The sequence below is a fragment of the Martes martes genome (assembly GCF_963455335.1).
Source record: "Martes martes genome assembly, chromosome: 1".
NCBI lineage: Eukaryota > Metazoa > Chordata > Mammalia > Carnivora > Mustelidae > Martes > Martes martes.
This window is the reverse complement of record NC_137888.1, coordinates 156,580,557-156,592,827: the sequence shown is the minus strand read 5'-3', so window position 1 is coordinate 156,592,827 and position 12,271 is coordinate 156,580,557. Positions and strand designations below refer to the sequence as shown.

General features: G+C 40.9%; 1 pseudogene across 1 annotated transcript in view; it reads right to left on the bottom strand.

The window, feature by feature from the left end:
* Positions 1-11,086, bottom strand: part of LOC308347404 (cytosolic 10-formyltetrahydrofolate dehydrogenase-like) — a 67,828-nt pseudogene extending 56,742 nt beyond the window's left edge. Inside the window, exon 1 of the transcript in view lies at positions 11,061-11,086. The product of the transcript in view is annotated as a cytosolic 10-formyltetrahydrofolate dehydrogenase-like (transcript). The remainder of the gene's footprint in view (positions 1-11,060) is intronic.
* Between the last annotated feature and the right edge of the window lie 1,185 nt (positions 11,087-12,271).

The window sequence follows — 12,271 nt, the reverse complement described above, 5'->3', positions numbered from 1 at the left end:
AACCAATGTGATACATCCCATCAATAAAAGAAGGGAAAGAACCATATGATGCTCTCTGTCAATGCAGAAAAGGCATTTGACATATAATGCAACATCATTTCTTGATTAAAACTCTCCACAGTATAGGGATAGAGGGTACATACTTCAATATAAAAGCCATCTACAAAAAGCCCATAGCAAACAGAATCCTCAACAGGGAAAACCTGAGAGCTTTTCCTTTAAGGTCAGGAACACAATAGATGTCAAACTCTCTCTCTTGTTGCAGATGACATAATATTTTATGTATGTCCACCCCAAAATTGCTAGAACTCATATAGCAATTCATTAGCGTGGCAGGATACAAAATCAATACACAGAAATCAGTTGCATTTCATTACACTAACAATGAGAGAACAAAGAGAAATTAAGGAATTGATTCCATTTACAATAGCACCCCAAACCATAAGATAGATATCTTATATCTATTCTATCTATATCTATATCTATCTATATATCTATATCTATCTATCTATATATATCTATATATATAGATATATAGATATCTTATATCTATTCTATCTATATCTATATCTATCTATATATATATAGATAGATATATCTATCTATATAGATATATCTATATATATAGATATATAGATATATAGATATCTTATATCTATTCTATCTATAGATATAGATATATATCTATATATATATATCTATATATATATAGATAGATATATCTATCTATATAGATATATCTATATATATAGATATATAGATATATAGATATCTTATATCTATTCTATCTATAGATATAGATATAGATATAGATATAGATATAGATAGAATAGATATAAGATATCTATATATCTATATCTATATCTATATCTATAGATAGAATAGATATAAGATATCTATATATATCTATATATCTATATATATAGATATATAGATATAGATATAGATATATAGATATAGATATATCTATATATATAGATAGATATAGATATAGATAGAATAGATATAAGATATCTATATATCTATATATAAGATAGATATCTTAGGAATAAACCTAACCAAAGAGGTAAAGAATCTCTACTCTGAAAACTGTAGAACACTTAAGAAATAAATTGAGGAAGACACAAGAAATGGAAAAATGTTCCATGCTCATGGAAGAATAATTATTGTGAAAATGTCTATGCTACCAGAGCAATCTATACATTCAGTGCAATCCCTATCAAAATGCCATTAAAATTTTTCAGAGACCTGGACCAGATAATCCTAGAATTTGCATGGTACCCTGAATAGCCAAAAGAATGTTGAAAAAGAAAACCAAAGCTGGTGGTATCACAATGCCAGACTTCAACCTATATGATGCAGACTTCAACCTATATGATGCAGCTGTAATCATCAAGGCAGTATGGTACTGGCACAGAAACGGACCAATAGATCAACAGAACAGAATATAGACCCTAGAAATAGACCCTCAACTTGATGGTCAACTAAACTGACAAATCAGGAAAGAGTATCCAATAGAAAAAAAGACAATCTCTTCAACAAATGGTGCTGGGAAAATTGGACAGCCCTGGCAGAATGAAACTAGAGCACTTTCTTACACCATCAACAGAAACAAACTCAAAATGGATGAGATATCCAAAGGTGAGACAGGAACCCATGAAAATACTAAAGGAGAGGCACCGGGTGGCTCAGTCAGTTGAGAGTCTCCCTTCAGCTCAGATCACTATCCCAGGGTCCTAGGACTGAGCCCTGCATCAGGCTCCCTGCTCATGAGGAGCCTGCTTATCTCTTTCCTCCCCACTTATGCTCTCGCTCATTATCTTGCTCTCTCTCATTCTCCATTCATTCTCATAAATACATAAATAAATAAGTAAATAAATAAAATATTTTTTTTAAATCTTAGAGAAGAACACAGGCAGCAACTTCTTTGACCTCAGCCACAACAACTTCTTGCTAGACACGTCTCCAAATACAAGGGAAACAAAAAGAAAAATGAACCATTGGGACTCTGTGAGGATAAAAAGTTTTTGCAGAGGGCGCCTGGGTGGCTCAGTGGGTTAAAGCCTCTGCCTTTGGCTCAGGTCATGATCTCAGGGTCCTGGGATCGAGCCCCACATCAGGCTCTCTGCTCAACAGGGAGCCTGCTTCCCCCCTCTCTCTCTGCCTGCTTCTCTGCCTACTTGTGATCTCTGTCTGTCAAATAAATAAATAAAATCTTTAAAAAAAAAGTTTTTGCACAGCAAAGGAAACAGTCAACAATACTAGAAGGCAACTTATAGAATGGGAGAAGATATTTTCAAATGAGGAAGGGTTAGTATCCAGGGCACCTGGGTGACTCAGTCAGTTGGATAAGCATGACCCCAGGGTCCTGGGATCAAGCCCCACGCCAAGCTCCCTGTTCAGCAGGGAGTCTGCTTCTCCCTCTCTTTTTGCCCCTCCCCCTACTTGTGCACTCCCTCTCTCTCTCTCATGAGAAAATAAAATCTTTCTTCAGAAAAAGGGGCTAGTATCCAAAATCTATAAAGAACTTTTCAAACTCAACACCCAAAAAAAACAAAAAACCCAGTCAAGTAATGGGCAGAAGACACAGGCATTTCTCCAGAGGACATATAAATGGCCAAAAGACACATGAAAAAAGTGTTCATCTTCATTCGGCATCAGGGAAATACAATCCAAAACCACAATGAGATACCACCGCACGAAAGTCAAAGTGGCTAAAATTAAAAGTCAGGGAACAACAGATGTTGGTGAAGATGCAGAGAAAGGGAAATGCAAACTGTTGGTGGAAATGCAAACTGGTGAAGCCCTCTGGAAAACAGTATGGAGGTTCCTCAGAAAGTTAAAAATAGAACTACCCTATGACTCAGCAGTTGCACCACAAGGTGTTTATCCAAAGGATACAAATTAGTGATATGAAGCATATGCGCCTTAAGGTTTATAGCAGCAATGTCCACAATTGCCAAAATATGGTAAGAGTCTGGATGTCCATTGATAGATGATTGGATAATGAAGACACAGGATATGTATGTGTACACACACACATAGGAATATTACTCAACCATCCAAAAGAATGAAATCTTGCCATTTGCAATGATGTGGATCGAACTAGAGAGTATTGTGCTAAATGTAGTAAGTCAGTCAGAGAAAGACAAATACCATATCATTTCACTCACACGTGGATTTTTTAATTTAAAACCAAGTGATTAACATATAGTGTAGTATTAGTTTCACAGGCAGAGTTTAGTGATTCATCAATCTTATATAACACCCAGTGCTCATTACATCACATGTCCTCCTTAATGTTCATCACCCATTTACCCCATCCCCTGACACTGCTGCCCTTCCTTCCCTTACAGTCCTCTCCTTTGTTTCTTAAGTCATGTGTGGGATTTAAGAAACAAAACAGAATATATGGGAAGGACAGAAAAAATAAAATAAGATAAAAACAGAGAGATAATGCAAGTTGGTGCAGCCAATTTGGAGAACAGTGTGGAGATTGCTTAAGAAATTAAAAATAGAGCTTCCCTATGACCCTGCAATTGCACTACTGGGTATTTACCCCAAAGACACAGATGTAGTGAAAAGAAGGGCCATCTGTACCCCAATGTTCATAGCAGCAATGGTCACGGTCGCCAAACTGTGGAAAGAACCAAGATGCCCTTCAATGGATGAATGGATAAGGAAGATGTGGTCCATATACACTATGGAGTATTATACCTCCATCAGAAAGGATGAATACACAACTTTTGTAGCAACATGGATGAGTCTGGAGGAGATTATGCTGAGTGAAATAAGTCAAGCAGAGAGAGTCAATTATCATATCATTTCGCTTATTTGTGGAGCATAAGAAATAACACAGAGGACATGGGGAGATGGAGAGGAGAAGGGAGTTGAGGAAATTGGAAGGGGAGATGAACCATGAGAGACTATGGACTCTGACAAACAATCTGAGGGTTTTGAAGGGGCGGGGGGTGGGAGGTTGGGGGAGCCAGGTGGTGGGTATTATGGAGAGTACATATTGCATGGAGCACTGGGTGTGGTGCATAAACAATGAATTCTGTTACACTGAAAAGAAATTAAATTTTAAAAAAAACAGAGAGATAGGCAAATCATAAAAGACTCTTAACTCTAGGAAACAAACTAAGGGTTGCTGGAGGGGGAGTGGGTGAGGGATGGAGTCACTGGGTGATGTGTATTAAGGAGGGCACGTGATATAATGATTACTGGGTGTTATATGCAACAGAAGAATCACTGAATTCTACCCCTGAAACTAGTAATACAGTCAGTATATGCTAACTAACCTGAATTTAAACACAAAATGTAAAAAACAAAAACAAAAACAAAAGGAACCCCTAAAATTAAATTAAACAAAAGTCTGACCATACCAATTATTAGTAAGTATGTAGAGCAACTGAATTCATATACTGCTGGTGGGGTTTAAAATAGTACTTTGGAAACCATTTTGGACAGCAGTTGGCAGTTTCTTTTTATTTTTTTTTTAAGATTTTATTTATTTATTTACTTATTTGTCAGAGAGAGAAAGCACAAGCAGGCAGAGGCAGAGAGAGAAGCAGGCTCCTCTCTGAGCAAGGAGCCCGATGCGGGACTCAATCCCAGAACCCTGGGATCAGAACCTTAACCAAAAGCAATGGCTTAACAAACTGAGCCACCCAGGCATTCCCCAGTTGGCAATTTCTTTTTTTTTTTTTTTTGGCAATTTCTTAAAAATTAAACATATACTGTTTATACAAGTGAAATACCATTTCACTCTTAGGTATTTACTCAAGATAAATAAAAACCTACATATAGACAGAAGATGGTAGAGCTGAAGCTCCAAAGATCCATCCCTCCACCTAAACAACTGTTGAACTGGCAGAATCACCCAAATCAAAGCTCTGGAGTCTAGTCAAACACTTGCAACATCCAGGAAAGAATGTGATGAAGAGGCTGTAAACATCAATAATTTCAACCTTTCATGATGTATTAGTCCCCATCCTGGTGTTAGGAGGCAGTGGGGAAAGCTGGCTTTGTTCCTGATGCAGCTTTCTGAGCCAGTGTGGGCAATAAGGACCTTGTCTTCTGTATATGCATATTGTGTGATCTGAGTATTGATGCTCTTTTTGATCACCGAGGGGTCAGCAAAAATGCTGGCAGCTAGGGTTTTTTTTTTTTAATTAAATTTTTTATTTATTTTCAGCATAACAGTATTGATTGTTTTTTCACCACACCCAGTGCTCCATGCAATCTGTGCCCTCCCCAATACCCACCACCTGGTTCCCCCACCCTCCCACCCCCCGCCCCTTCAAAACCCTCAGGTTGTTTTTCAGAGTCCATAGTCTCTCATGGTTCACCTCCCCTTCCAATTTCCCTCAACTCCCTTCTCCTCTCCATCTACCCTTGTCCTCTATATTATTTGTTATGCTAGGGTTTTTAACCCATCCCCCCTAACTCCCACTGGCTGAGGCAACTTCAGGGAATTTAAAGAGACATTACTCTTTCCGCTCTTGTGGGACACTGACATTTAAGAAATCTTTGGTCACTGGCTGGCCACAGAGATAACAACAGAAACTTTAATTTCTACATACAACAAAGAATACACACTTCACAAAAGAAAAAAAAAAAAAAGAAAGAGAAAAGAGAGTTTGGGAAAGCCACAGATGGATGGCTCCAACTCTCCACAAGCAAGATTTAGCAATCACTGAGGAGTGAGACAATTACATTTTCATAATTACAAAATGTCAAAATTTCAAAATGTCCAGTTTTGAATTAAAAAGTGTAAAACATACAAAGAAACAGGCATATATAGCTGATTTATGGGATCTGGAAGAAATCATTCTCTAGGAAGACCAGATATTAGAATTATTCATCAAAGATGTTAAGTCAACTGTCTTAAATACGTACAATGATTTTTTTTAAGATTTTATTTATTTATTTGATAGACAGATCACAAGTCGGCAGAGAGGCAGGCAGAGAGAGAGAGGAGGAAGCAGGCTCCCCGCTGAGCAGAGAGCCCGATGTGGGGCTCGATCCCAGGACCCTGAGATCATGATCTGAGCCGAAGGCAGAGGCTTTAACCCGCTGAGCCACCCAGGCACCCACGTACAATGATTTAAAGGAAACATTGGACAAAGAACTAAGGGAAATCAGGAAAATGATGTATGAAAAAAAAATGAGAATATCAATAAAGACAGAAATTTTTAAAATTTACCAAGGAAATTCTCAAGCTGACAAGTACAATAACTACAATAAAAAATTTACTAAGGAGGGGGCACCTGAGTGGCTCAGTGGGTTAAAGCCTCTGCCTTCAGCTCAGGTCATGATCCCAGGGTCCTGGGATCGAGTCCCATATCAGGCTCTCTGCTCAGCAGGGAGCCTGCTTCCTCCTTTCGCTCTGCCTTGCCTCTCTGCCTACTTGTGGTCTCTTGTCTGTCAAATAAATAAATAAAATCTTTAAAAAAAAAAAAATTTACTAAGGAGGTTCCACATCAGATTTGAGCAAGCAGAAGAAAGGATTGGTGAACTTGAAATTATCCGGTATGAAGAAGAGAGGGGGAAAAAAGAATGAATAAGAAAGGAACAGAGTCTGAGGGACATCATCAAACTTACCATCATTCTCATCTTAGGAGTTCTAAAGAGGAAGAGAGATAGAAAGGGGCAGAAAAAATATTTGAAGAAATAATGTCCCAGGGCACCTGGGTGGCTCAGTGGGTTAAGCCTCTGCCTTCAGCTCAGGTCATGATCTCAGGGTCCTGGGATCAAGTCCTGCATTGGGCTCTCTGCTTGGCAGGGAGTCTGCTTCCTCCTCTCTCTCTCTGCCTGCCTCTCTGCCTACTTGTGATTTCTCTCTATCAAATAAATAAATAAAATCTTTTTTAAAAAAAGAAATAATGTCCCAAAGTTCTCAAATCTGAGGGAACACAAGAATAAGCACATCCAAGAAGATCAATGAATTCCAATGAGGATGAACTCAAAAAGATTTACACCAAGACACATGATAGTCAACTTGCTGAAACCCAAAGACAAAGAAGGAATTTGGAAAGCAATAAGAGAGAACTAACCCATACCATACAAAGAATCCTCCATAAAATTAAAAGCTGATTTCCCTTCAAAAGCCACGAAGGCCAGAAAGCAGTGAGATGGCATATTTAAAGTCTTGAAAGAAAAAAATGTTAACTATGAATTCTATACCTGTCAAAACTATCTCTCAAGAATGAAGCAGAAATTAAGACGTTTCAGATACACAAAAGCTGAGGGAGTTAGTTTCTAGTAGACTTGCCATACAAGAGACACTAAAGAGAGTTTCTCACTTGTCAAGAACACAGTTTCCTCTAAAAGAAGATTTTTGGGGAGGGAAAGACAGTGTACTCAGAAATAAGTGGGAGATTACACTACCACGTAGCTTCATGATGGTAGGGATTTTGTCCATTTTGATTACCTTTGTCTTCCCAGCATCTAGCATAGTTTCAAGCACAAGGTAGGCACCAAAAAAATTTTTTTGAATGAACAGATGAAAGAATTAAGTTGCATGAAGCGATATAAGCAAGAACACTGAAATTGTGGGCATGTATGGGTAAATTTGATGGTCACTCTATATAGAGTTCCCCACTCTATATTCTTTTTTCTACCTTGCTGTTCCCCTCTCTCACTCTCACTTGTCAAGAATACAGTTCCCAGCATCATTCCAGCATCATTATTAATAGTGGTCCCCTTAACTCATGAAAATATTCCAGTTTGGACAATAGATATCATATCATCCTACCTAAAAGTGGAATTAGGAAAAGAACGCTTTAGGGTATAATATTGTATAGCAACTATACTTAAATTAAACATGTTTTTTTAAAAAATGATTTAGGAAAATTAGCCCAGATAGATTAGAAGTGAAAAAAAAAAAAAAAGAATGGAGGAAAGGAAATGAGTTGGGAGACAACTTTAGGAATGCAGGATGGGTGACCATTAGAAGGTCTGCCACTCTCTAGGTGTCCAGTAAGTGTTTGCTGAATGAATGAACAAATGAATGGGAAATGAATGAACAAATGATAGGAAAAAGAATGATGAAATCCAGCAATTTCCAGGAAAATATAAACTTGTATTAGACTGGATACAGAGGATGACTGAAAGAAAGAATTCAAGGTTATCAGATCCAGGTCTGATTATCAACAATGGCAATGTCACTAAGAAAGATGAAGATGTAGGAAAACACTTTAGATGAGAAGAAGAAGAATATGTCAGGAAAGCAAATTTGAGAATAAGACAGAGGGGACAAAGGGAGTTGGGCAAATATATTAGCTCACTGAGATAGAGATTTTGGTTAGAAGAGCAGGAAGGGGAAAAGAGAAATGCACAAGAATGTGCCATAAGGAAGCCCAGGGTGATTCTCGGGGAACTGAGAGGGAAGCAAGACTTATCAGAAGATCAGGGAGGGTCAGTCTGAGGAGAGGTTGGTCAAAAGGAAACCTAACAAGTTGTCCTCTGCCTGATTGGATGGGAAATTCCCTCAGAAAGCCTGGAAGAATTCCCAGGCACTAAGAGAGAAGGTGAACTCTTGGCTGGAGAAGTAAAAGGAGGCACAGATGAGATCACGAGGCCAGCAGGACACTAGGGACATTGAAGCAACTGTGAACAAAGGCATAATCTCAGAGACAACTAGCAGATGGATGAGAACAAACGAGGCCCCACAAATCTCTGATCTATAAATCCCTGAGACTGATGGGTGGGTGTTCTGATCTTAGGAGCACCATTCCCTTCAGGCTGTGAGAAACTACCAAAGGGCACAGTCCTATTCCCAGAAGGAGAGAGAAAGAGGTTTTACCTTGAGAGGTTGCATTCCTTTAACTCATCAGCATCACCTGCCTATTTGGGTTTCTGATAGCAGTAGTCACATGGTCCTTGGTTACTGATTAGCTGCAAAAGAGTGACGAGTAAGAGGAAATACCTGAAAAATTCCACAAAGAGAGATGAATGAAATACATAAATTGAAAGGAAAAAAAAACTGGGAGAAAATATCGGGGGACTACTTGATCTCAGGAAACAAAGGCCTATGCCTTAAGCATAAAACAAAGACTGACATCATAACAAAAGCAGATAGACTTGACCACACAGAAATTTCTGTACTTCAAAAAAAAAAAAAAAAAAAAAACAGGGGCAGCTGGGTGGCTCAGTGGGTTAAAGCCTCTGCCTTCAGCTCAGGTCATGATCCCAGGGTCCTGGGATCGAGCCCCGCATTGGGCTCTCTGCTCAGCGGGGAGCCTGCTTCCCTTCCTCTCTCTCTGCCTGCCTCTCTGCCTACTTGTGATCTCTGTCTGTCAAATAAATAAATAAAAATCTTTATTAAAAAAAAAACTGTTATGCCCCAATAACGGGTCCGTGATTAAAGGAGCGAGACTGATACAAAGCGAAGGTCAAGCAAAGCTTTATTTCACGCCAAGCATCAAGAATCTAACCGAACATTCGGGGCCGCACCTCTTAAAAGAGAGGGCGACCCTTCTCTGTTTCAGTCCAGTTTTTAAGGGCAAAGGCCATGCGGTCGGGCCTGGCCACGCACAGGTGACCAATGAGATTGTAACACACAGGAAACTCCACAGTGATGCTAGGTGACCAATTGAATTATAATTTACCCTAGTAGACATTTGAATCAGCCTATTACACCTTGATTAGGATTGGCGCCAAAAGGGTTCCCAAAGGGCGGGGGCCCATACTCCTTGGTAGCTAGGGAGACAGTATGCAAACCCCTACTGATCAGATGTCTCCACCTGGCCTGACCCACCTTTGTATCTGGGCTTTGTTACCTGGAGCTGGTTTCCGGGACTTGTTTTTAAGTGAATCCCCTGGGGGAAGGGGAGCAGGGTTAAACAATAAGGTTTTTGTTTAACCTCAATGAAAGCCTCTTGCTAATATATAAAAATATAAAATAGGTCCTTACAAAACAAAAACAAACAAACAAAAAAAAGGAAAGCAAAACAAAACAAAACAAAAAAACTCCGTAACAAATCTGTAATATAAACTAGGGCTGCCTTATACTAGAATTGGGTGTATGTCTCTGTCACTCCTCCTCACAAGTACACATTAAGCTCTAAGCCCCCGAGAGCAAGGCCCATGGTATTCATGGGTGGAGTTCCACGAAGTACCTAGCACAAAGAGGGTTCAGTAAATGTTGTGTGATTTGAAATCTTAAACAAGTTCAAGATTCTGATTCTATCTGGGTGTAGGGGTGATAAGAACTGCACCCTTCACACATGACCACCACCATCCCTTCTCCACTTGTTCATCCCTTTTGTCCTTCATATTATCTGAACACCATGACACTATATATACAGTCTTGGCAATGCTGTCTCAACAGGGCCATCCAGGGGCCCCAATTCTAGACTGACTTATTTAACTACTCAGAGATTCTCAGAATGTCAGAGCTGGAAGGAATCACCCAGATCTCCCAGTGTCTTCTATCAAAACATATTGATGGGGAAACAAACTTAGAAGAAAGCTGCAACTCAAATTCAAGTCTCCTAACATCCAAATTTGAGTTCAACTATATCACCTTTCCTCCCATCCCCAAACTGTACTCCTCAAGGTCCAAAGACCTCACTCCCACTCCTCTGGTTCTCTCCTCCTCAATAAATAGCCATCCGGAAATGCTCCCTTTCAGCCATGGGCCTTCCTCTAGTCAGCAGGATTCCTGTCCCCAGATAACTAATTTCACAGTATAGGTCTCACCTGGCCAGCACAGCCTCACTCTGAAGAATCTGCCCAGCACAAATCTTGCCTGATCTCTTCCTTGGGTTTGGTGAGGAAGTTCCTAAGAGGGTGTCCTATCACTGTAAACAGAAGAGAGAAGATTGCGTTCTCTGAGAGCTCAACTCCAAGCAGACACTCAGGGTGGTGTCCCTTCCCTGGGTAACTTCCTTTCCTATAGAACTATGAAAAGCAAGGATGATCATTCCCATTCTGAAGATGAGGAAATGCAGCTCCCAGAGATTGAATGACATGGTCGTATGGCTGGTAAGAAACAAATCTTCTGTGTCTGAAGGTAACCCTCATTCCATCAAACTACAGCTGCTCCTTTTCACCTGTTGTTTGATATCGACGTCTCCATATCCTTCTCTAACTGCAAAATGCATTCCAACTGCAATCCTGGTTTCCAGCCTAAGTTTACAGCAAGGAGATGAGAAGGAAACTTTGAGTCAAGTGTCTTTAGAGAGGAAAAACTAAGTCTTTAAAGGGAGGATAAAAGGTGAATGTTTCCTGGTTTCTTTGCTTATTTTTAATGATTACCTGGTTCTTAGGATTCCTAGCCCTCAAAATCTGTGTTGTGTTTTCAACCTCTCCAGATTTCCAGACTTGGCTTCTAGCCCTTCAAGCTTGCTCCATTTCTTCCCTACCAGAAAACGTCTTTGCTTTGTATACACTGTCACCCCCCGGCCCTAGCAGTCAGTGGTAGGTGCTCAGTAAATACTGAATGAATGAATGAGTAATCTCCTGCAAAACTCTGTTGCTCACTGGGAACACAAAGGGGACTGGTCTGGTGATCCGATTCAAGCTGGGGTTGTGGAGTCCTTGGAGCCTGGCTGGGCCCTAGACCCCTATTACCAGGGCGGCCTGCTGGCTAGGCGCGGGGATGGCAAAATTCTATAACCACTGTCAGCCCTATCAGAGCGAGCGGCTACGCGGTGTGGGAGATGAGACCCCAGACAAAGGGACAGCGCCAACGAGGGCCCTCGACTACCCCTAGAGAGACCTCCTCCCCGTCGCCGCGGCGGCTGCGCAGAAGCCTGGGTCCCGGCCGGTGTCACCCACCCTCTCCCAGAACACGGACAGAACCCAGACGCCAGGCTGCTCCATACCCCTCATCCAAAGGTCCCGACTCACATCTCGGAACACAGCGGAGACGCAACTGTGTCACTGACTCTCCACTAACTCTCAACTTGACCCCCTGGCCCTTCTAGGCCGCTGGAGGTTTCGGAATCTCTGTGCCCTGGAGGTGGGAGCAACCCACCCGTCAGGAGTCGGCCAGCTTCGCTGGAACCGTGGGACCGCCTCCCGCATAGTTTTTGCCCTGTCATTGGCTGCGAGGATGAAAGGGCTCCGAGAGTTCAGCCAATTGACTCTAAAGGGCGCTAGAAGGGTTGGAGCCTGGGGAGGAGACCTGGTTAGGCCGGGAAGAAGAATCTATCAGCTTGGGGGCCAGACAGCCTCTCTCCATCTGAGAGGCTCCCTGAAGTCACATTCCTTGCTCCAGGAAAGTCGTCTTTCCTTCCACATATGCCACGCCTTTCAGCCG